Below are 27,106 nucleotides of genomic sequence, written 5' to 3'. Positions count from 1 at the left end.
GGACTGGCAGCTCAATGTTCCAGGGTACAGATGCCATAGGAAAGATAGAACAGGAGGTAAGAGAGGAAGGGGAGTTGCACTTTTGATTAAGGAAAACATCACGGCAGTACTGAGAGCGGATATATCCAAGGGTTCACCCACTGAGTCTACATGGGTAGAACTGAGAAATAAGAAGGAGTTAATCACTTTTATAGGGTTGTACTATAGGCCCCCAAATAGTCAGCAGGAAATTGAGGAGCAAAAATGTAAGGAGATTACAATAGCTCCAAGAAAAATAGGGTGGTAATAGTAGGGGATTTTAACTTTCCCAACATTGACTGGGACAACCATAGTATTAGAGGCTTGGATGGAGAGAAATTCGTTGAGTAGATTCAGTATGTGGATGATCCGACTAGAGAGGGGACAAAACTTGACCTCCTCTTGGGAAATAAGGAAGGGCAGGTGACAGAAGTGTTAGTGAGGGATCACTTTGGGACCAGTGACTAAATTCCATTATAAGATAGTTTTAAGATAGCTATGGAGAATGATAGGTCTGGCCCAAAAGTTAAAATTCTAACTTGGGGCAAGGCCAATTTTGATGGTATCAGGCAGGAACTTTCAACAGTTAATTGGAGGAGTCTGTGGGAAGACAAAGAGACATCTGGTAAGTGGGAGGCTTTCTAAAGTGTGTTAACCAAGGTTCAGGGTAAGCACATTCCTCTTAAGAGTGAAGGGCAAGGCTGGTAGAAGTAGAGAATCCTGAATGGCTCGGGATATTGAGGCCCTGGTCAAGAAGAAGAAGGAAGAACATGACATGCGTAGGCAGCTGAGATCAAGTGGATCCCTTGAAGAGTATAGGGGGTGAAGGAGTAGAGTTAAGAGTGAAATCAGGAGGACAAAAGGGGGACACGAGATTGTTTTGGCAGATAAGGCAAAGGAGAATCCAAAGCACTTCTACAAATACATAAAGGGCAAAAGAGTAACAAGGGAGGGAGTAGGACCTCTGAAGGATCAACAAGGTCATCTATGTGCGGATCCACAAGAGATGAGTGAGATCCTAAATGAATATTTCTCATCAGTATTTACTGTTGAGAAAAGCATGGACGTTAGGGAACTCGGGGAAATAAATAGTGATGTCTTGAGGATTGTACATATAACAGAGAAGGAGGTGCTGGAAGTCTTAAAGCGCATCAAGGTAGATAAATCCCCGGGACCTGACGAAGTGTATCCCAGGACATTGTGGGAGGCTAGGGAGGAAATTGCGAGTCCCCGAGCAGAGATATTTGAATCATCAAGTGTCACAGGTGAGGTGCCTGAAGATTGGAAGGTGGCAAATGTCGTGCCTTTGTTTAAAAAGGGCTGCAGGGAAAAGCCTGGGAACTACAGGCAGTAAGCCTCACATCTGTAGCGAGTAAGTTGTTAGAAGATATTTTGAGAGACAGGATCTACAGGCATTTAGAGAGTCAAGAACTGATTAGGGTCAGTCAGCATGGCTTTGTGAGTGGAAAATCATGTCTCACAAATTTGATTGAGTTTTTTGAAGAGGTAACCAAGAAGGTAGATGAGGGAGTGCAGGTAATGTTGTCTACATGGACTTTAGCAAGGTCTTTGACAAAGTACCACATTGTAGGTTGTTGCATAAGGTTAAATCTCACAGGATCCAGGGTGACGTAGCCAAAAGAATACAAAATTGGCTTGATGACAGAAGACAGAGGGTGGTTGTAGAGGGTTGTTTTTCAAACTGGAGGCCTATGACCAGTGGTGTGCCTCAGGGATCGGTGCTGGTCCACGGTTATTTGTCATTTTATATTAATGATTTGGATGAGAATATGGGAGGCATGATTAGTAAATTTGCAGATGTCATCAAGATTGGTGGCATAGTGGACAGTGAAGAAGGTTATCTAGGATTGCAACGGGATCTTGATCAATTGGGCCAATGGCTGACAAATGGCAGATGGAGTTTAATTTAGATAAATGCGAGGTGATGCATTTTGGTAGATTGAACCAGGGCAGGACTTACTCAGTTAATGGTAGAGTTTTGGGAAGAGTTACAGAACAAAGAGATCGAGGGATACAGGTTCATAGCTCCTTGAAAGTGGAGTCACAGGTGGACCGAGTAGTGAAGAAGGCATTCGGCATGTCGGGTTTCATTGGGCAGAACATTGAACGCAGAAGTTGGGAAGTCTTGTTGAAGTTGTACAAGACATTGGTAAGGCCACACTTGGAATACTGTGTACAGTTCTGGTCACCCTATTATAGAAAGGATATTATTAAACTAGAAAGAGTGCAGAAAAGATTTACTAGGATGCTACCGGGACTTGATGGTTTGAGTTATAAGGAGAGGCTGGATAGACTGGGACTTTTTTCTCTGGTGTGTAGAAGGTTTATGGGTGATCTTATAGAGGTCTATAAAATAATGAGGGGCATAGATCAGCTAGACAGTCAATATCTTTTCCCAAAGGTAGGGGAGTTTAAAACTAGAGGGCATAGGTTTAAGGTGAGAGGGGAGAGACACAAAAGTGTCCAGAGGGGCAATTTTTTCACACAGAGGGTGGTGAGTGTCTGGAACAAGCTGCCAGAGGTAATAGTAGAGGCGGGTACAATTTTGTCTTTTAAGAAGCATTTGGACAGTTACAAGGGTAAGATGGGTATCGAGGGATATGGGCCAAACGCAGAGAACTGGGAAGAGCTTAGTGGTAAAAACTGGGCGGCTTGGATAAGTTGGGCCGAAGGACCTGTTTCCATGCTGTAAACCTCTATGTCTCTATGACACACACACACACTCACACGCATATATGCACACACACACACACACACACACACACACACACTCACATGTACACAGACATACATGCACACTCACACACTCTCACACACACGTGTGTGCACAGATGCACACACAGATTCAATCACAGGCATATGCACACACACGCACACCCACATTGAGACATGCACACATGCACACACACAAACACACACGTGTATGTACATACACACACATGTGCTGGTTGAGAGGCCACGCTCTCAGGTTGATTTTCCTGTAAGGAAAGGGACATGGTTTCAGTATATGGCATGGTCAGGGATTGAGACAACAAAGCACTCACTGAGACTGATTATCTGGGTGAAGGTGCTGTGGTCCTCACTTTCCTCCCACAGTCCCACCTCTCCCACATACAGGCCCGCTCCGGCTGCTCCCCGGAGCTCCATGGTTCTCTCCTAGAATGGAGTCAGGATTCTCAGCTCAGTTCTGCTGGCACTGACCAGTGCTGCCACCATCTCCCAAGCGGGACTCGTGAGCTTACTGGAGGACCTTCTGCCAATGAGAGGGTAGATTGTTGCCCATCTCTCCTCCATAGCATCCAGCATTCAGGTGAGGGCCTACGAGCTGGTTTCCTTGCTGCCATCCTCCTGGCTTGATTGAGAGCAAGTGCTGTGGAGCCATTTAAATGCAGCGAACCCTTGATAGAAGTGCTCGGATGACCCCCGAGGGCGGGTGAATTAGATGCCTTGCACCTCAGGCACGACGTTTCTCACTTGGTGGAGGGTGGTGTGGGTATTTCAAGGTGTCTAAAGATTACGGCCCAGATCATGCTGCTGGGGCCGACGGAAATCATACCAAATTTCTCCCCGGAAATGCCACTTTGTCAATTTTTTGGGAGAATCCCGGCCCTTGTGGCAAATACAAATAAAATCTCACACACGGAATACATTTGCTGTGCACCCTCGTTTAAATGTTAGGTAAAGTGATAACGAATGGACTGTGTCTATACTTTCTAGTTTCCAGTTGTTGAACTGAGGAGTGGCACAGTGGTTAGCACTGCTGCCTCACAGAGCCAGGGAGCTCGTTTCGATTCCTGGATTGGGTCACTGTCTGTGTGGAGTTTGCACATTCTCCTCGTGTCTGTGTGGGTTTCCTCCGGGTGCTCTGGTTTCCTCCTACAGTCCGAAAGACGTGCTGGTTAGATGTATTGACCTGAACAGGTGCCGGAATGTGGCGACTAGGGGAATTTCACAGTAACTCCATTACCTTACTTGTGACTAATAAACTTTTTTTGAAAACATCACTATCCCTGGACTAGACTAGACAGCAGCTGTGGTTGAAAATAGTGAAATGAAAAGGCTGCAAGGCACTGCACGAATGTTCTGCTTGGATGAAATCATGAGTGGAAATAAAGCAGGTGATAATTCACATCTGCCCAGTGCAGAATAGAATCCATCTCAGATTTCATGTCAAGCTAATTTAGATAATGGCACAGAACTGCCTGAAGTATGGACGCTAATTGTTGGAATTGTGCCATTTGGAAGTGGGGAGAAATGGCAAAGACAAACTGCAATATTTAAATTCTGTGGCAGTGTGTATGGGCCATGCCAAATTGTTTTCAAAGCATGACTGAAATTTATTTATTTTATAAACGTCTATCAGATTTGTGAGGTTTGTAGAAGTGTCTGGAGAGCACAGGGGCCTGGCTGAAGGTGCATCTGACCAACTTGTCCAATCTTTGCCCAAATCCAAGACCATCCACTTTACCGACACTGCCCCTAGTCCAAACTCTTCCATTTTCCCTCCATCTATCTATGTGCACTGCACTGCACTTACTGCACTGTGCAGCTTTTCCCCATCTGTCCTGGCTACACCATGATCTGCTCTCATCCCAGCTCCCAAACATTGAACTTCAATCCCTTATTCCTTAACCAACAGAATCAAACTGTCATCAAATCAAAATATCACAGATGCTGGAAATATGAAACGGAAACAAAAAATGCTGGAAGTACTCAGCAGGTCAGGCAGCATCCGTGAAGGAAAAGAATTAATTCAGATCAGTGGCCTTTTATTAGAACAGTTCTCCATCTCTATCTTTCTACCTCTGCCTCTCCTTTAAGAAATTTCAGAAAACTTTTGTTCTCCTGTTCAAATATGTGACTTGGTATCAAATTTTGTTTGCTAATGTTCTGATGAAATATCTTGGGATGTTTCCGTGTGTTAAAGGTGCTATATTAATATAAACTCATGCTGTTGTTGGGACAAGGACACAGCCTTGCCACCAAAGCTCACCTGCTATTTTTTTAAATTCATTCGTGGGACATGGGCATCGCTGGCGAGCCAGCATTTATTGCCCATCCCTCATTGCCCTTGTTCAGAGGGCATTTGAGAGTCAACCACATTGCTGTGGCTCTGGAATCACATGTCAGCCAGACCAGGTAAGGAAGGCAGTTTCCTTCCCTAAAGGACATTGGTGAACCAGATGGGTTTTTCCGACAATCGACAATGGTTTCATAGTCATCAGTAATTCTTAATTCCAGATTTTTTTTATTGAAGTCAAATTCCACCATCTGCCATTGTGGGATTCGAACCTGGATCCCCAGAACTGAGTTTCTGCATTAATAGTCTAGCAATAAAACCACTAGGCCATCACCTCCCCTATTCACAAAGCTCCTTCACCTGTCTGGAGAGGAGTAGCAGAGGCACATCCAATCCACCTCATCCCTTCACTCTAACCTTCATGGCTGCTTGCCCAGTTATTCCATTCTTGCCCTCTGGAATTGCCTGCCTAGTTTCATCCTCCTCACTAGAATATGTCCTGCTCCACAAATCTCCTCATAACATCTCCATTTTAGAGTCTCCATTTCCCCCCACCATCATACCAAGGCACGATGTCAACTATATTGCCCTTGTTCTTATTTGAAAGCATGCTGAGATGTCTTAAGGAATGTACGAGTTGTTTATCTTTATATTCGTTCATAGGATATGGGTGTCACTGCTAGGCGAACATTTATTGCCCATCTATAATTGCCCTTGAGAATGTAGAAGGTTCCCTTCTTGAACTGGAGCAGAGGGGAACTTGCAGATGGTGGTGTTCCCATGTATCTGCTGCCATTGTCCTTTGGGTGGTAAACATGGTGAATCTGGAAGGTACTGTTGAAAGAGCCCTGATGAGTTGCTGCCATCTAACATCTTGTAGATGGCACACACTACTGCCCTTGTGTATCGGTGGTGGAGGGAGTGAATGTTTGTGGATGTGGTGCCAATCAAGTGGGCTGCTTTGTCCTGGATGGTGTTGAGCTTCTTGAGTGTTGTTGGAGCTCAGGCAAATGTTGAGCATTCCATCACACTTGTGCCTTGTAGATGGTGGACAGGCTTGGGGCGTCAGGAGTTGAGCAACTCTCCTCAGAATTCCCAACCTTTGACCTGCCCTTATAACCACAGTACTTATATGGCTGGTCATGTTCAGTTCCTGATCAATGGTAATCCCCAGGATGTTGATAGTGGTCATGGCGATGGTCATGCCATTGAATGTCAAGGGGAAACTGAAGTGTAGAATGTGTTTTGTTTCCAAAGGACTCCTTGGTAGTTTTCCCCATTCTTCCCTCCATAAACAAGGTCATCCAAAACTCTCCTGTCTGTGTCTTGATTTGCAGCAAAACCCCTTCTTCTATCACCATTTACTCACTGACTTCCATTGGCTTCCAGTAAAAACAACTTCTTGATTTTAAAATTCTCATCCTGGTTTGTGAATCTCTCCCTGGCCTCAGTCACCCATCCTTATCTTTGTACTCACCTCCAATCTCACAACTCTCCAAGATATTTGCACTCCTCTAATTCTGGGTTGGTAAGCATCTCTGATTAGAATCACCGTGCCTCCAGGTGCCTGGCTGTTAGCTCAGGAGTTCTCTCCCAACATCTCTCTGCCTCTCCGCATCACTTTCCTCCTTTACAGCACCCATTAAAACTTACCCCTTTGACCAAATGGGCAGAATTTTACTGACTCCTGGGTGGCAGGTTGGGAGGTGGAAACCAGTAAAATCGTGGGATCTTGGTTGGGATGGCTCTCCGATGTAGTCCCACCACAGGGGTGGGGGGGGGGGGGGGCGTGGCGCAAGCCTAAAGGTCCATTTGACGTGAGGAGGAGGCCCCAGGCAGGAAAGATAGCCCTCGTAGCCCTCTAATGATCTTCTCGGAAGGGATTCCCCTCCAACCCTTGACCCACTGAATGATGAAACTCCCCAGTGATGCTCCTGAAATTTCAGAGCTGCCAGACTTCTAATTGGATGGCAGGTCCTTGGGTGGGCAAGTGCGGGCTCAGATTGTGCTTTTTGGCCTGTTGGTGGGGGCCCCAAAGCTCATGGTAAAATTCAGCCCGACATCTCCTTATGTGTCTCAGTGCCACATTCTGATTGATAATGCCTCTGTCAAGTGCCTTGGGACATCTTATTGTGCTAAAGGTGCTACATAGATATAATTTGTTGCCATTTTGTCTGGCCAGAATCTTTATTCAACCCTCATTCTTAATCCAATATGAATTTTGAATATGAAATATGTAAGTGTTTTTGCTTGGAATTTATTTTGTTCTATGTTCACTAATATGTGAAAGAATTTGTCGTGAAAGTAGAAAGGGATATTTAGCCAGGTCTGTGTGAGATCTATACATTCCATTAAATTAAACCATGATCATAATGAATTTGATGATCAACCATGATCACCAAGAATGGCGGAGCAGGCTCGAAAGGCCGAATGGCCTACTCCTGCTTCTAGTTTCTATGTTTCTAAATATATTCAATAAGACCATTGCTGGCTTTCTACTCCACTGCACTTTCCCACCCTATCCACCGATCAATCAATGTCCAAAAACCAATCAAAATCAGACCTGAAGATACTCCCTGACTGAGCATCCTTGTGCCTCTGGGATGGAGAATTCCAAAAGATCACAACTTTCTATTGAAGAAATTTCTTTGCACCTCAGTCCAAAATGGCCAACTTATCCTGAGACCATGACTCCTGGCTCTGGGCTCTCCAACCAGGGAAGACAGCCTTTTGGCACCTACCTTTTCAAGCCCTGCAAGAATTATACATGTTTCAATGAGGTTGGCACCGCAGATCTTGGTTGCCACTGCTTCAACTTAACTTGTTTCCCCTTCTGTCTATCTAAGTATTCTAAATTTTTTAGTAGAGTATACATTTTTTATCATTCTAAAGTGCCACTGTCTGATGAAAAATGGGATGTCTTACATTAAATATTAAATACTAGCTGCCACCTTGACTTCACTTTGACTGGAGCTTGCGAAACAATAAGAAAAAATGTAAAATTAATTTTTCGGCATTTGACGCTAAATACTGATCCAGGTTTTTTTTCAGATTTGCCTGAAAATGATTTCAATTGGACATTTATACAAAATGCAGTGCTGGCATTTAAAAGCAGAAAGATTCAGGGTAAGTCTCACACCCTTGTTCTTGAGCTATCTCAACATTGACTGCATCCTCTCTGCCGTGGTTTGCGAAATACTAGGCTTATGAAATGCTTCACATTCCCTGGGGTTTGCCACAGTTAGTTTTCATGGAAGTTCCCTCATGCCTTCAGTTTCAAACTATTAAACAACATGACATGCATTTAGACTGGATTTTTAAAAAGTGAGAGATGACAACAAGCAAACACTGCACTGCACAACAGTATGACGGAACCAATAAGGAATTTTGGATTGCAATCTCATCTTGCGGTCCCAGTATCAAACTGTCTCAAGAAACGTAATCATGGTTACTTTTCGCAGGTTATCGATAATATTTGGTCTGCACTTCATAGTTTCAGAAATTGCTGGAACCTCCGTCAATCATAGAATCATAGAATCCCTACAGTGCAGAAGGAGGTCATTTGGCCCATTGAGTCTGCACCGACAACAATCCCACCCAGGCCCTATCCCTGTAACCCCATATATTTACCCTCCTAATCCCCCTGAGACTAAGCGGCAATTTAATGGCCAATCCATCTAACACGCACATCTTTGGAGTGTGGGAGGAAACCGGAGCATCCGGAGGAAACCCATGCAGACACGGGTAGAATGTGCAAACTCCACACGGACAGTCACCCAATGCCAGAATTGAACCCGGGTCCCTGGCGCTGTGAGGCAGCAGTGCTAACCACTGTGCCACCTTGTCACCCCTATCAGAATTAAGTGAAATAATATGTCAAGTCAGGGTTGCTGTGGACACCTACCAGAGAGACAGACTCATTTTGAACTTACTGGATTGACAAAATGTTACATAAAACTGTTCATTCTTCCATAATTCCTAGTAGCAAGCTATTTCAAACTGCACAAGATGGAATCAGTTGAATTCTGAATAAAAATAAGCCATGTCAAAGACATGATGGGCTGACAGCTCTCCAGGGGGGGACTTCTTCCAGATGGGGGTGGAAGTCCCACTCTGAGTCAATTAATGCTGATCCCAGCATTTTATCCCTGCAGGGTGGCTGGATTCTGAGTTGACAGGCTCAAGATTGGGAGAGTGGGGGATGTGTCTCCACGTAAAAACTAGCACCATGTTTGAATCCAATCAATCACGTTTCCACTGCTGCCACATTACTGATAATTGTTCTTTTCGAAGCCACAACCGACTGTGGTAAAAGTAAACTATCCTATTTCATCCTTGTTGACATATCTTCAGCCTTTGACATGATTGACCATACCATCCTCCTGCAAAACATTGCCTATTCACTATAGCCATAGAGTCATTGCAAAGGCTTCTCTTCCCACCTTAACATCATTACCTTTGGCTTCCCCCCCCCACCCAAGGCTCTTTGGCAACATCATCCATTAGTTTTGATAGGTACTCTTCCTCATCACCACCTGTCTCAGCTCCTCCACCATCTCTAAGTTGTCAGACAGCTTGTCTAGCATCCAGCACTGGGCGCATGGACATTTCTTCCAAATAAATACTGGGAAGACTGAAGTTATTGGTCTGGTTTTTACCTGCCCTTTGCAGACTAGTTGAGAGGTTGGAAGGATGGAAATTGCATGCAAATGTAAGGGTAATGTTCCCTTTATCTTCCGACCAGCATGCCATCTTTCTAGCATTGGAGAAGATGGCGTGGATGGTGCCCCTGCCCAGAGCCCAATTGAGCCACATAGAGCCATCTTCTTGCCTTCATTGCTATTTTTAAAATTTGATTCTTTCATGGGATGTGTGCATCACTAGCTAGGCCACCATTTATTACCATTTCCTAATAGCTCTTGAACTCAATGGCTGGAACTCTACCACCTCGCTCGCCATGGAATCGATGCGGGTGAGGCTCCGACAACGGAAATCTCCGTTGACCTCGGGTGGGAATTTCCGGTCTTGCCCAAGCGAGGCTGTAAAATTGCACCTGATGACTTGCAAGGCCATTGCAGAGGGCAGTGATGGGTCAACCACATTACTGTAGGCCCGGAGTCACATGTAAACCAGACCAAATAAGGACAGCAGATTTTCTTCCCTAAAGGGCATTATTAAACTGGATGGATTTTTACAAATATCAATGATAGTTTCATAGTCATTCAGACTAGCTTTCAATTCCAGATTTTATTAATTGAATTTAAATTCCACCAGCTGCCTCGGTGGCATTCGAATCTGTGTCCTCTGGCACTCCTTGGTCCTCCTGGTGGTAATAGCAGCCGTAATAATAGCGTTGCCTACCCTCACCAACCACCCCTCTCCCTGCCCCCCACTGCCCTCCTCCCCCCCTCCCCCCGCCAGACCCTGCCTGACTAGACCCTTCCCCCAAATCTCATTTACTTTATTCTGAAAATGCATATTCATCCATGTGCGCTTTTCCTCTGGATTCAGGCCTAGCAGCTCGCCATCATTCACAGAGACACTGCTGAGGCTGCTGGCCTTTCGGTAGCGCTTGGGGGTCGGGCAGCCGTCGTTGATTAATTGACTGCTGTTGATAAGAACATAGGAACATAAGAACTAGGAGCAGGAGTAGGCCATCTGGCGCCTCGAACCTGCTCTGCCATTCAATAAGATCATGGCTAGTCTTTTTGTGGACTTACCCGCCCGCTCACCATAGCCTTTAATTCCTTTACTGTTCAAAAATTTATCTATCCTTGCCTTAAAAACATTCAATGAGGTAGCCTCAACTGCTTCACTGGGCAGGGAATTCCACAGATTCACAACCCTTTGGGTGAAGAGGTTCCTCCTCAACTCAGTCCTAAATCTGCTTCCCCTTATTTTGAGGCTATGCCCCCTAGTTCTAGTTTCACCTGCCAGTGGAAACAACTTCCCTGCTTCTATCTTATCTATTCCCTTCATAATCTTATATGTTTCTATAAGATCTCCCCTCATTCTTCTGAATTCCAATGAGTATAGCCCCAGTCTACTCAGTCTTTCCTCATAAGCCAACCTCTCAACTCCGGAATCAACCTAGTGAATCTCCTCTGCACCCCCTCAAGTGCCAGTATATCCTTTCTCAAGTAAGGAGACCAAAACTATACACAGTACTCCGGGTGTGGCCTCACCAGCACCTTATACAGCTGCAACATAACCTTGCTGTTTTAAACTCCATCCGTCTAGCAATAAAGGACAAAATTCCATTTGCCTTCTTAAAGGAGGCACCTGCTGCACCTGCAAACCAATGTGACCCCTTGCCTTTGTTACCTCCAGGCTTAACTATTCCATTCCTGGCTGGCCTCCCACATTTTACTCTTCACAAACTCCATAATCTACTGCCTGTGTCAACTCATACAAAGTCCTTTTCATCCATGACCGCTGTGTTCACTTAGCAACTTTGGCTCCCAGTTGAAAAATGTCTCAGTGTTAAACTTTTCATCTTTTTTTCCAATATCTTGACTGGTCACTTTGTCCTTCTCAAACTCTGAAATCCCTTCCAAAGCTTCAATTCACTGAGATATCTGTACTCCTCCAATTCTGGCATCTTGAGTATCCCCCATTTTAATTGGTCCACCATCGGTGGCCATACCTTCAGCTGCCAAAGCCTTAAGCACTGGAAATCCTGCCCAAATCTCTGCATCACTCTATCCTCCTTTAAGATGCTCCTTTTTTGACGTAGCTTCTGGTCACCTGCCCCAATGTCTCCTCATGTGACTCGCTGTCAAACTTTGTTTGGTATTGCTCCTTTGAAGCCCATTTAAATGTTTCTCTATATTGAAGGTGCTATATAAATGCAAGTTGTTGTTAACCTCTTTAAAAACTCGTTCTTATTTCTGGGAGAACTTTATTGTTTGATTGGCAGCTGCTTATAAATCACTGGTGGGTTTTGAGGTAAATTAGAGGCTAATTTGTTGTTGCTATGGGAAGTTAAGAATGTTTTGTGGTGATTTGTTAACATGAGATGGAGGCAGGCCCCATGTACGTATTGCACATGCTCTTCAAGAGTCACATTCAGATTTGACATTCCATCTCCTGTGGTAGTTAAGACCAAGTGTAATCTTTAGATGGACCAGAGTTAGATGGCTAGGACTAACTGGACTAGAATGCACCAATATAATTCAGTCCCCATTTTAAAGTCATACATTCTGTCCCTACAGTTAACGTAATATTTTGGTTTGATGTTATTTGTACTTAAGTGGGAGGATTTTGACAATTTGGGAAGCAAAGAAGTAAAGGCCTTTGAAGCATAAGAAGTAATTTTGCCTTCATGCAAATAAAATTGACAATAGCAAGTTGACAGCCTGTTGACATCGCTTTCCATTTTTATTTCTGTTGACTTCAATTGGGAAAGGTGTAGCACGAACTGCCAACTCACAATTGCCCTTTTTATGCTATTGCACAAAGGCAAAATTACCTCCAAAGAGTTTCTCTGTTGAGTATAGGCTGAGGGTCTGACAAGTCTCAAACTGAGGTCCTATTGGTGGGAGAATCTAAGTACAGTGTGCAGGCAGAGGAATTTATAAAGACATTTTTGACAGAAAAGTCGCAACAGGGAGGTTTTATTCTCAAAATGTGAACGCACAGAACTCATTTTAACTACACTTGTTTCCATATATATTAATGTGTATTTCTTCTTCGAATGCCAATTAAACAGGAATTAAAACTGTTTAGGTCACATTTTTAATTAATATTGTGTCAGGCAAACTAATAACTCAAACAACACTTTCAAAATTACATGCATACCTGGAATGAAATGCCTTTTCTGTTTCTCGATGCTTTCATTTATTTATTTTTAACCACATCTTCACACACACACTTCTTTCATTTTGGGTGGAAGGATTCTTGCACTGATTATCAACCCTTTGAACCATGTTATGAGCACTCCTTCCTGATTTTGGACTTGAACCAGGAGCTTCTGGTCCAGAGATAGGGACACTACCACAGTGCTACAAATCCTCCAATATTTAAATTCAATCCGTGAGAAACAGGTCCTTGGGACTTAAAAGTCTCCATTACTTTGAGTGGCATTAATAGGTTTATCTTCGGTAGACAGTAGCCTTATTGGCGGAATATTCCTTTTATTAGTCTGGAAAACAAACAGTAATGATCTCATGGTTTTGTACAAAATGATACAGATCTGATCTTAGGCTTATGATGATCTTGCTCTGACATCCAGGCTTAATCGTTACATATCAGCAAAGCTTCACTAAACTGAATCTAGCCTTAATTTTAAAGGGAGGTGCATTGTAACACTTCTGATTTCCTTTTGAGACTGATGTCTAAAAGCTGTAAACTGTAAGTTAATCTTTCTCTGGAGATTTAGCAGATCTTTTCAACTGAGAATTACATGATTAAAGCTGCCATGAACATGTCAAAAACAAAGCTTTTTAAATTCCAGAATTATCTTTCCAACATCTTAAAGCCTTAGAAGGGAATGTTTACATCAGAGAATTGTTTGCAATCCACCCAGTGATAGCTGGTTGCAGAAATTGAGCAGTAATCCCCCCAAGATCCTCTAATCTTTCAGGCAGACGCGAACTTCCATATTTGTATGGGCTCTTGAAGATGAGTTGGAAAACTTAAAATATGACTCAGAGTAGGATCAGCTGCCAACACAAAGGAATGTGGCACAGAAATTAGTATGAAGTCTGCTTTATATTTTACTTGGATTTGTCATTAGTTATTAACCAAACTCGATTGATTTTCTCTGCATGAAACAGCTCTTGTAACAAAATGTTCTCGTATAGCTTCTAGTGCTTTTACTATGTCAAGAATGGTCGGGATTTTCCAGCCCCGCCATGGTCAGACCCGCTGGGGGGGATGTGCCAAGCCAGCCAAAAACCCATTGGGTGGGATTTTCTGGCCGCGCTCACCCCAAAACCAGAAACCCCTGCCCGAGGTCAATGGACCTTTCCATGGTGCTCCCCACCCCCGCCCCCGCTATGATTCCCGTGGCGAGGAGGATGGGAAAATTCTCCCCATTAACTTTCGACGGGGCTGGAAGATCTGATGGTGGGCGAGGATGGAAAATCTCAACCATTCTTTTGGAACTTCGTTAAATGTCAAGGTTGCTAAGAAAATTGGAAACTCCTCCACAACCAAGGAACTGGACATTAGAAAAAAAGAGGGAATTAATTCTATTGCACTTCCTATCAATTCCTTCTCCCAGTTTAAAACCCACTATAACATCACGGTTTAAAAAATTATTTATTTATTAGTGTCACAAGTAGGTTTACTGTTATTGAAGTTACTGTGAAAGTCCCCTAGTCGCCACACTCCGGCGCCTGTTCGGGTACACTGAGAGAGAATTTAGTGTGGCCAATGCAGCACATCTTTCAGACTGTGGGAGGAAACTGGAGCACTTGGAGGAAACCCACGCAGACACGGGGGGAATGTGCAAACTCCCCACAGACAGTGACCCAAGCCAGGAATCGAACCCGGGTCCCTGGAGCTGTGAGGCAGAAGTGCTAATCACTGTGCCACTGTGCCACCCATGGAGACTGCATTAAGGTTTTGGGAAAGCACATTCCACATTGGTAAAGATTTAGAGTGTTATGTACCCGAGGCAAGGCTTTGCATTTTTACATTCCAGTCACAGGTGCTGTGCTGCATAATTTGGCTCAACAAAAGGAGGGTATTTGCTCTGAAATTACATTTAATCTCTTTCCAATCGAAAAGATTTGTCACTCAAGGAAGCTTTTGGCTTCTTGCAGGAAGCACACAATAGTTCATGAAAAAGATAAGAAAGCAACTGTCAATCATTTCTTCAAAGTGAAAACGGAGACATAATAACTGGATGTGAGGAGAGAGTTAAACTATTTCATTATCCTTCAAATCATTTTGTTACTTCTGGACTTGACTACTCCACCATGTACCTGGTCGGGCTCCCATCTTCCATCCTTGATAAATTTACCTCAAATTCTGCGTCCCATCTTCATCAAATCCCAGTCGCCGGTAGGCTCTCTGCTTGCTGACCTACACTGAATCTCGATTGAGGAATACCTCAGTTTTAAGATTCTCATTCGTTTTTTCAAGTCCCTCCATGGCCTTGCCCCAGCCGATCTCTGATACCTATTCACAACACTCCTATCTTGTGCTCATCCAATTTTGGCCTCTTGCTCATTATTGGGCTGCATTTTATGGGGGTGGGGGGGGTGGAGTAGAAAACTGCTTGCTGCTGCTCCCCTCCCACTGAAAGGAACATTGGCTATAAACCGACTTGCTCTGTTAAAACATCCCCCTCACAGAACAATATCCTCTCACAGCCATAATGCGCTGTGGATGGGATAAACTGGCTAATAGTGGGACTTCTGCCCCTCACTGGAGAGGGACGTCCCATACTGGCGAGCTGCAGGCCATTCTGATTGGCCAGCAGCCCCAGCAGTTTCAGCAGTGCTAAGAGCTCAGATGTGGGCACTGTCGGAACTGCGTCCAGTCCCAAGAAGAAGGATCCTGGAGTGAGGTAAATGCAGGGTATTGGGTGGGAAGGATTCGGTCAAGTTAAGGAGGAGGCGGGCTGAGGGATGGGAGTTAGCTTTTGGACAGCAGGCAGATAGGAAGGAAGGGTATGTACTATCTTTAGAGGGTTGCCCCTCCCCTCCCCCCACCCCCAATGCCACAAAGAACATCCCACAAAGATATGACCCCCTTCCTTCTGGGAACCGGAGGACAACGTAAGTAACAGGGATCCTAAAGTAGGGAGAGTAGGGAATGCTTTTGGGGGGTACATGAGAGGAGGGAGGGACGATCAGAGTCACAGGGATTGGGGGAGGGAGGTCCGGATTTCACTGGGCCTTAAAGGGAGGGTGCCTCCAGTCAGGAGGGGGCTTCTGATGAAGGCACTCACCCCGCTCCACCAGAGATCCAACTATCTTCACTTACACATTTCCCACCCAAGTTGTCACCAGCTCACCAGCCAAATAAATGAGACTGGGTGGGAAATGGCCCTTCAGCAGCCACTAAAGGCCCCTTAAAGGCCTTAATTGGGGCAAGGGCAGACTTCCAGTCTGAGGCCTTGCCCATCCCAATGTAAAACCACAAACAGGTCGGGGCGGGCAGGAATTTGGAAGGAATCCCATCCATGCACTTTTCGGCTTTAGAACCAGAGGGAGTGTAAAATTATGGTCATTATGTTAAATGTATGAAATGAATTTACAAGCTAATAATATCAAGTCACATGTTGAATCACCCTGTTAATCTCCAGCTACAGACACCACTGCCTGGATTTTTTGTCCGTTGGGTGCACACACTCGGTGTGCCCAGATGCAGGTGTAAAATGCACATCTGGCTGTGGTCGGCCCCGGAACGTGATTTCACACTGGCTGGCAAAACGCGCACTGCGAAAGGTTCAGTAATGCTGGGGAGGGCGGCTGGTAAGAAAACGCGAGATGACTCTTCAACTGTGCTCCTTTGTGGGGGGCAGCCGCTGCGGAGCTGTGTCAGGGAGCTGGGACAAAATAAATTGCGATGGAAAAACTATTCAAAGAGTATTGAGGCAGCGAATTTAAACACAAACCCCAGTCACCGGACACTTTTATTAATTTTTATTTCAGTCCTGACATTTCATCCCATCCTGGATCGAGGTTGCAGCTGAAATGTAAAGGTTGGCTGGCTGATTGGTCCACCCGGCAACTATAAAAGCAGATGGACCACGTCAAATTGTTTTCAATTGGATGCTTAATGGACTAAATTGTCTGCTTGATTGTCTGCAGCGGCCGTGCTTCCAACTGTCAAGCAAACCCACCAACCAAAAGATTGCATTGAGTACTCCATGATGTCTGGATACACGCCCGATGTCTACTCATGCAAATTCACACACTTTCAGGTGAGGTATATGCCCACCCCAGCAATGTAAGTTTCTGGCCCACCACTTAAATCAACTGTCTGTACTTTAATCATAGAATCCCTACAGTGCAGAAGAGGCCATTCAGCCCAATGAATCTGCACCAACTCTCTGACAGTGTCTTACCCAAGCACTCTTCCCCACCTTATCCCTGCAACCCTGTACATTTCCCATGGTTTATCCCATCTAATCTACACATCTTGGGACACCAAGGGGGAATTTAGCATGGTCAATCTACCTAACCTGCACATCTTTGGAGTATGGGAGGAAACCGGGGCACCCAGAGGAAACCCACACAGACATGGGGACAACATGCATACTCCACACAGATAGTCACCCAAGGCCGGAATTGAACCGAGGTCCTTGGAGCTGTGAGGCAGCAGCGCTAACCACTCTGCCACCGTGCTGCCCTGGCAACTTGCAACTTGAAGTCAATCTTCATATCCCAGGTTTGCTCTTCATCCAAACTTTGCAAACTAAGTTTTAAAGACCAGAAAGTAAACTTCTGAGCAACATTTATTTTCATTAGATGGTTCACCATAAATCAACTTGTAATTATCTGGAAACACTTATCCCTCTTTTGGTTTGTAACTAATCAATACTGTAATGTTTTTATTGTGTATTGAGGCAATGACAAGCGCGATAGTCAGTGAGAAGCCATTACAACCTGGCAGTGCAAAAAAAACACACACAAAACCACAAAATCAATTTTAGGCAATTATTTTGTGAAAGGTTTATTTGCTTCTCAATCTAAAACCTGCAAGAGATTTCTGAGTTTTAAAGGTCACCTTTTGTGGCTAATACTTCCAGCTGAGAAATAGCCGTGCCGTGACCATACATTTTCTTTCTAAATGCAGAATGATAGCGATCCCTAGAAAGGATTCTGAACAAGTCATGTTCTGCGCTACAAGGTCACTCTCACAAGTATACCATGAGATACCATCAACAGCTGTTGAGACTATTTCCCGAAATGTCTTGCTGCATTTCTGAATCAAGGAGATTGGAATATAAAATGGTGATTAATCCTTTATGTAGTGCTGTAGTCACACCGAACTTTATAGGGTGTCTAATTACTGGAGAGATCCACATAACTTTTGAGGTGTCCAATGCCACAATTGTTTCATCTGCTCCAACCTTCTTGGGGCAGTTTCTCCTCCATTCAGATAGTCTGTTAAGATGAGAAATCCTTAGCAATTACTGCCAGAACCTTCATTTAATTAATAGCAGATAGGAAACAATAACATGTGAATAATACCTTTGGTTAAATAGGGGGCACAGCAGGGCGCTCGTAACGCCCAGATGTATAGAACGTTGGTTCGGCCGCATTTGGAATACTGCGTCCAGTTCTGGTCGCCACACTACCAGAAGGACGTGGAGGCTTTGGAGAGAGTACAGAGGAGGTTTACCAGGATGTTGCCTGGTATGGAGGGGCTTAGTTATGAGGAGAGATTGGGGAAACTGGGGTTGTTCTCCTTGGAAAGACGGAGGATGAGGGGAGACTTAATAGAGGTGTATAAAATTATGAAAGGCATAGATAGGGTGAACAGTGGGAAGCTTTTCCCCGGGTCGGTGGTGACGTTCACGAGGGGTCATAGGTTCAAGGTGAAGGGGGGGAGGTTTAACACAGATATCAGAAGGACATATTTTACACAGAGGGTGGTGGGGGCCTGGAATGTGTTGCCGGGCAAGGTGGTGGAGGCGGACACACTGGGAACGTTTAAGACTTATCTAGACAGCTATATGAACGGAGTGGGAATGGAGGGATACAAAAGAGTGGTCTAGTTTGGACCAGGGAGCGGCGCGGGCTAATTGTTCTTTGTTTCTCGTTTCAAGGCTTCATTCTATGATCATCTTGCTGGTGCCAGTACAGAGCGAGACTGCGGATAGTTGGGAACCTGTCTCGGGGGCAGGGAATTCAGATGGTGTTCGTAAAGCAGAAGTGGAAATGAATAGGGTTGGGAAGCATTTTCTGATCAGGGCCAGTGTGATCTCCTGGACTCGTTTCGATCGCCTCAGGGGGTCGGAGAGGAATTTCCCAGATTTTTTTTTTCCCCATATTGGCCCTGGGGTTTTCACTCTGGGTTTTCGCCTCTCCCTGGAGATCACATGGTCTGGAATGGGGGGGTGGGGGTGAGTTAATAGGTTGTGATGAACAAAGCATCGTAGCTGTGAGGGACAGCTCGGTGAATAGGATATTAGGATGTAGATAGGCTGGAAAATTGGGCGGGGATCCTGGATTCAGGATTCAATCCTGGACCGGGGAGCGGCGCGGGCTTGGAGGGCCGAAGGGCCTGTTCCTGTGCTGTATTGTTCTTTGTTCTTTGTAACACTCCCTCAAAAGACCTTTGACGATATCATTATATTGATCCAGATTTTGCAATCCGGAGCAAAGCCAAGGCACTCACCACTGGCCTCGAAGAAAACTTCGCTCAACAATCTAGCAATTTCGGTAACAAGAGCTTGACGTCTTTTGATGTACAATCAATTGTAGTGTTGTTTAATGGGCATTCTCGGCACTGAGTTGCAATGATGTCATTAAGCAATCCAAGCAGCTAATCACATTAAAGAATTCTACAGACAACCAAGCTGGAAATGAAAAGCACCAGCAATTAAATTACTTTTTAAAATATTTTACAGAGAGCCAAAGTAGAGATTGTGACAGAAACTTCAGTGTTTCAAGTGTTTAGGTGTCCAGATCACCAACAACGTGTCCTGGTGCCCCCCATGCTGATACGATAGTTAAGAAAGCCCATCAATGCCTTCTAAGGTAGAAGCTGAAATATGAACAATTTTTAAAAAATGACTAATTATAAGGATCTAATTTAGAAAATCTAGTAATTAAACATAATGGAAACATTTAATAACATCACACAAATATAAAATTACTTTTTCAGGGCCAGATTGGCTGTTCAGCAGTAGTTTATTATTTAGATCACCACTAAAATAAGGTGTGTGTGTGTGGGTCATTACAGAAGGAGGCCATTCAGCCCATCGAGTCTGAACCAACTCTCTCTGACAGAGTACCTTTCCCAAGCCCTTTCCCCAGCCTATCCCCGTAGCCCTATCCATTTACCATGGTGAATCCAACTAACCTACACATCTTGGGCAATCTAGTATGGCCAGTCCACCTACCTGCACATCTTTGAACTGTAGGAGGAAACTGGAGCACCCGAGAAAACCTACGCAGACATGAGGAGAACGTGCAAACTCCACACAGATAGTCACCCAATCGAATCCGGGGGTTCCTGGCGCTGTGAGGCAGTAGTGCTAACCACTGTGTTACAGTGCTAACAAAATGGTAATGCTGACAAACATTGGCAGTTGTTCACCATCAGAATCTCCACAAATTCTAGTCCAATTTGTAAAATGAGTTGGTGTACATGCTGCCAGAATCTCCTTGATTGTCTCGAGTGGTAAAGCATTGTCACCATCACATTTAAATAAACAATGACAGTGCAGAGGTAGCCATTTTGCTGCAGCCACATGTGGAATGACCTCTCATCTGGCTTAGACTGATTATTTGTGCAGCTTTATTATAGCAGAAATTTCCCCAGGAAAGATTCATGTTGGAAAATGTCGAGTTGTGTTCAGGTTTCTTGAGTAATTCTGTAAGGATTGAGTTTCTTTTGATTTACATTCAGTAGTTTACTCCACTTGCCCAGTAATACTTTGTGTGAAATGGTTAACAATGCACTCAAATCTGAGGAGTTCAAATTGGCTAAAACTTCGTGGGTAGAATTTTAAAGATGGCAAGTGGTCGGTGCCTAAGGCGCAACTGCTGATTCTCACACTCCAACTGCTATTTAACACTTACGTAAGCATTGACTGTCAGTGGGTGGGACTTCCATCCACCTTGGAAAGAAGTCTATGAGAGCTGTCAGCCAGCCCAGTCAGGCACAGTGCTGCAGTGGCCAGAAGCAGTACTGCAGTGTTGCGCCTGGGACTAAGTCCCAGGACCTTTAAAAAGGCAAGTCCCAAGGGACCCAGGGGGGGCAGGAAGATAGGGGACGCCAAGAGAGGTTGCGAAGGGGGATCATGCCATTGGAGGTCAGTCCAAGCAGGAAGGGGGTCCAAGATGTCCAATGTCCCAGGGAGAGGTTCCTCCAACTCTGAGGGGCCCTTCCCACTTGGGATGGAGAGAAGTGCAAATGTCATTTTCCCACCCTACCCACACACACCAGCCTAAAAATTGAGGTTGGGCTGGATAAGGCCCTTAAGTGTGCATTAAGTGGCCACTTAAGTGTCTTAATGGGGAATTTTCACACCCCCACCCCCGGCCTAGACCCTGCCTTGCCAAGTGTGAAATTGCATCTGGGTTTGCTTCCTGGGGGAATCCTGTCCATTCAATTTTATGTTTCCCCACCTCAGAACCCACCTTGAGTTCCGGACATAAAACTCTGCCCTGTATTTTTCCCCAAATAATCCAAAAATGTCTGTATACAATTGTTTCATATTCCAGTATATGTGTCAGATTTATTTTGATAATCGCTCGTATTTTACTGTTAGAGGTGCTACCTGAATGGAAATTGTTGTTGCTATAGAGACAACAGGTTCTAAATTAACCTGTTGCAATCTGGTCCATCACAAATTAAAAAGAAAACATAAATGAGAAAAATCTGAAGCAAAAATAGAAACTGCGATAAATGAACAGCAGGTCAGTTAGCAGCTGAACTATGAAGGCAGCTGAGACCAAAAGAGAAAATGCTGAAAAATCTCAGCAGGTCTGGCAGCATCTGTAAGGAGAGAAAAGAGCTGACGTTTCGAGGCCAGATGACCGTTTGTCAAAGCTAAAAGGCATAGAAAGTGGAAACTATTTATACTGCAGGGTGAGGGAATGAAAGATGAGTCATAGCCACAAAAACAAGAGGAAAAGCTGCTAATGGCAGTCCCTAGAGAGAATAAAAAGTGTAAACGGCCAAACGGCTGAGAAGCTGAAATCAGAGGGTAAGCTGTGACAGATGAAAATGTTGGGGAGGAGGGGATGGGGGTGAGGGGTGGGGGAGAGAGATAAAATGGAGAAAAAGGGGAAAAGGGGAAGCAAAGGGAGAGAAAAGATAAGGTAGGTGACTGTTTCAGGGACAAGGAGCCAACAAAAAATGATCCTACCTGAAGCACCAACCTGCCTTGTGGTTAAGATGTTGAAAGCCCAGTTGTACTATTTCCAGCATTTTCTGAATTCATTTTGTTTCAATAGCACATTGTGGCTCTTTAAAAAAGACTCTAACCACAGATAAAGCAAAATTAATGTGAAGCACTTTATCTTTTGATGCGTTCTCAGCATTTGTTTTTTTTCATAAACACCATTATATTATAAAAATTAGGATCGAGAGCTTCTTCAATAAAAGCCAAAGCACGATCATTTCCATAATGATGAAAGAAAACAGATGGTTCCTGTTAACAGCCATTATGTGCAGAGTGATGTCTTCTCACATCCCTAATAATGGATAGAGTTAGTTTTCTGTTTTTATTGGAGCTGCTTTCTTTATAAACCCAATTGCTGCACTATTTTTGCTCATCCCAAGAGCCAGAAAGACGTTTTTTTTCTATGACAATCTCCTCACATCTCTTCCTCTCTTGAAGTTGCTGCTGCAGTTAGGAACATGAGTAGGGAAGGTTGTATGAAAGAAGCTACATGATATTGAAGACTGCATTTTGCAACAAAGAGACATCTTCTCCATAATCTGTTGGCAACAGAATTCTGGAATTGTCTAAAATTCAGTTCAGACAATCCCTGTCTACGTGACTGCTATAGATGGTGTCATGAGGCTTCCATAATTTATATTTATCTCTGTCGTAGCAACACAGGAATTGACTAGACAAAAAAAGACCAAACTCTATCTAGTTTGCCTTCTACCAACCTGGTTGTTATATATTTGTATGAGAAAGAGAACGCCATAATAACGTTATGTTCATTTATCAAGCATTACTGAGTGTCATTCTCCAAATACACAACAAATCTGATGACAAGGATAACAAACGTGCGCTTGCTAAACCACTCCAAAACAGAAGTTTAAACAAAGAAAAGTCAGAAAAAGGGAAACTTTTCACACGTGCTTTTCATATGGCTGTCTACAGGGAGAATCAGCTGGTTGATGTGGACATGAGTAAAAGATACTCTGAAAAACAGATTCTAGAGCTGGCTGTTGTAAATGACTGACTGAAGCTCAAATTAATGCCTTGTGCAAATAAGAAAACTGAGGTACAGTGGTTTCAAAACATGCATAAGGCAAACCTGCATGAGTAAAATTGATGAGAGCTTAAAGTTGATTAATTAGTCACCCAGTAAGCTTACATTAACACTGCAATGAAGTTACTGTGAAAATCCCCTAGTCGCCATACTCCGGCGTCTGTTCAGGTACACTGAGGGAGAATTTAGCATGGCCAATGCACCTAACCAACCAGCACGTCTTTCAGGATGTGGGAGGAAACCAGAGCATCCAGAGGAAATCACACAGACACAGGGAGAACGTGCAGACTCCACACAGCCAGTGACCCAAGCCGGGAATTGAACCCAGATCCCTGGCACTGTGAAGCAGCAGTGCTAATCACTGTGCCACCGTGCTGCTTTTTGCAGTGTTGGAGCTTTTGATGAGAATGTGAAGCAGTGCAGCTCTTATACTGAGCGTTTTGATTATTTTGTGCTGGTGAAGAAAAAAGATGAAGACATTATGGTGTCCACTTTCCTGAGTGTGGCAAGAGGTAAAACTTTTAATCTCCTCCAGGCTTATGCAACCTGATAAGCCAGGCACTAAAACATACAAGCAAATTGTGGAAATATTGCTAGCACATTTTCTGCCTAACCCCCTGGTGATTTCAGAGCACTTTAGATTCCATAAAAGAAACAGAGAGGAGGGGGAGTCAATGGCACAATTTGTTGCAATGCTTGAAAGACTTAGAATTTTGTGAATTTGGAAACGTGCTTAATGACACCATTTGTGACAGACTTGTTTGTGAGCTATGCAGTGAAGCAACATAAAAAACGTCTGTTAACTGAAAGTAATCTCATTCTGCAGAAAGCCACTGAAATCACCATTACTGTGGAGCTGGATGCAAAGGAAGCCCAGCAATTGAATTCATCCACTCAAGTGCACAAAATGTCCACTGAATCGACACACATTGGGACTCGAATATGTTACCGCTGTGCAAAGCCAGGGTATTCCGCTACTGAAAGGTGGTGTAAAGACATGGAATGTCAAAGCTCTGGAACAAAGGGACACAGAACATGCTAGCAGGAACAAGAAGCAAACTATATATAAAAATAATAAGCAGGATCAGACCAAGACACCATTTAAACAAAACAAAAGGAGAAATGACCTTGCTGTACAATAGGGTTGAGAAGAGCAATGTGACACACAGTCAGAGGCAGAGCTATTATTACATGTGCTCGTCATCGCTGGCACAACATACGGATATTGAGTCACTCCAGTGCTGGAAGGACAGCCAGTAAGGATAGAAGTTGACACCGGGGCAGCAGTCTCGCTGGTGCCAGAGATGACCTATAATGAGAAGCTCCAACACATTCCCTTAAAGCCATCACAGATAGTGCTGAAGACATACAGAGAAGTGGTTCCCCTGAAGGGCCGCATTGAAATAGCAGCTTGATGAACAAGCAGCAGATTTGCCTCTACACGTAGTGAAGGGAAATGACCCGGCATTGATGGGTTGCACATGGCTGGAGAAGATTCAACTGAACTGGGCTGAAGTCCACTTGATGATGAATGGAGATTCAGGTCTCAAGAAAATTTTAAAGAAACACACTGCGCGGAATTCTCTGGTCGTGCTGGTCTATAAGCTGGAAATTCCCGCCTGACCGTCAAGGCATTTCACATTTTCCACAACCCGCCCACTAAAATTCCAGTGGCGGGCGGGATGGGAGAATTGCAGGCACTGCTGTTCTTGATGGAGAACTAAGGAGCATGAAGGACATTACAGTCAAACTAAAAATCAAAGATGGAAGGCAAGTAAAATGTTTGAAGGCAGAGTCTATACCATGTACAATTAGGCTGATGGTTAAGGCTGACTCGGAGCGGCTGTGAAGACTGGAGTTTTGGAAGCTGTCAGCGAATAGGCCACGCCTATCGTTCCAGTTATCAGGAAAGATGGCTCCGTGAGGATTTGTGGGGACTTTAAGGTGACCCTTTGACTATTGTTCATGTTGAACTTGTTTCAAATTAAGAGGGGAGGAAATGTTATATATTTCTCCCTTTTGGCTCACTGTGGAGCTGTAATAATGTATGCAAAGAAGCAATGTAAAGTAGGGTGGGAAATGGAGGAGCAGCAGGTATGAGAGAGAACACACCACAATAAAGTTACTTTAGTTTATCGAGTGTTCCTGAGTGCCATTCTCCAAACACACAACACTGGTACTCAAATGTTACAACGGAGTTGCCTAATCATGGCAATCATTCTCTATCAATTAGTTTACAATAGATTCTAGGCCAGAGGCAAGGAGAACTCTCAGTGATAAATATCTTTGGGAAGCATAATTCAAAGTCACTTGTTTCTCCCAAAATGCCCCACTTACCACACATCGGGGGTGATTCTCCCATCCTGGTGCGCTACTTTTATAGTGCAGCAGGCTGGGAGACTCGAGCAGAAGCTGTTTCGCTGCCTCCCTCCTGGGCGCCACGGCCTCTGCGTGGATCTAGCAGCCGGATTTCCGAAGCTGTCCACCCTGCGCCAATTTCTGGTGCGGAGCTGCATAATTTATTTAAATGCCCATCTCAATATATTTTTAATAGCATTAGCGGGCCCAGGACTGAAATCTCCGGGTTCACTAGCCTCTACCCACCAAGCCCCCTCCCCCGTCAAGGCCCCCAGAGGCTGTGGCGCCGGTGGGGATGCATTTGGACCCTCTGGCATTGCCTAAGGTGCAAAGTGCTAATGCCCAGGAGGCACCTTGGCACTGCCCACCATGCTTAGGGCAGTGCCAAGGGGGTGGGGCCTAATGGAGGCAGGACCTGATGGGGGCAGGGCTTAATGAGAGGTGATTGGTGGGGGTGGGGAAATGCATTTGGGCTGCGTGACAGAGTAAGGGAGGCCAGCGATTGGGGCTGACCAGAGGCGGGGAGAGGGAGGGGGGGGGAGGGGGGAATTGGTCCAGGCTGCCAGTGAAGGAGGGGAGGAGGATGGGGGGGTGGAATTGGGATTGGGAGATTAGGGCTGCGGGGGAGTGGGGGGGGGGGGTGATATCAAAGCGGGCTGGAACATTGGGGGGGGGGGGGGCGGTCAAGGCTGGCCCATGTATGTTTGAGCGGCCAGCGATCGGGCCGTGGGGGGGATGGCTGAGGACCAGCATTACGAGGGTCGCAGGGCTGGCCAGCAATCGAGTTGGCGAACAATCGGGAGGCCGGCAGTGCGGGGCTACTGCACATGTGCCAATCTCGGCGCTGACAGATTGGCGCATGCACAGTGGCCTGCTCAACGCTATGCTGCCAGCCTCTCCGGCGGGAATAGGCCCCATCCACTGATTTTCAGCATGATTCACGCTAGTGCACTCAGCAGTACACAAAGTGTAGGAGATTCATTTTGAACATCCCATTGCAAACACCAGCGTGATTTACTGCAGTTTTTATGTGAATTCCACACTCAGAATGTTTTGGGGAGAATGTCTGACGGCACCAGGAGTGTAGATGAATGAGGTCATATACTTAATGCCACAGATACCATACAAGTCTTTGGAATGCTAAGCAGATATATTAATGGAAACCAAGAGTAAAGGTCAAGGAACACAGGGCATGATTTTAGCTGAGGATAAAAGCAAGTCCATTGTCATGAAAACCACCCTAATCACCCATGTGACAGCTCGTGTAGCAACTGTTAACACGAGATCCCCCGCAGCCTTTGCATCGCTATGTGTGTCATTTCCTCTAATAAATCTGTATCCCGTCTGCACATTCCTGACACAAATATAACAGTTCCAAGCTTAGTTCTCCAGCAATATTAATTAACTGGGAGCTCACCACCATATAGTGATATAGTTTAGCCATCTTCTATGGCTGAGACTTTGCAGTGAGAGTTAACAGGCCATTTGATAGTGGAACGCAACCCATTCTCATCCCTGGATCGATTCCTGGCTTGGGTCCCTGCCTATGCGGAGTTTGCATGTTCTCCCCGTGTCTGCGTGGGTTTCCTCCGGGTATTCCGGT

This window comes from Mustelus asterias, chromosome 5 (assembly GCF_964213995.1).
Source record: "Mustelus asterias chromosome 5, sMusAst1.hap1.1, whole genome shotgun sequence".
In the NCBI taxonomy this organism is placed as follows: Eukaryota; Metazoa; Chordata; class Chondrichthyes; order Carcharhiniformes; family Triakidae; genus Mustelus; species Mustelus asterias.
The sequence above is the reverse complement of the archived record's forward strand: the minus strand, read 5'-3'. Positions refer to the sequence as shown.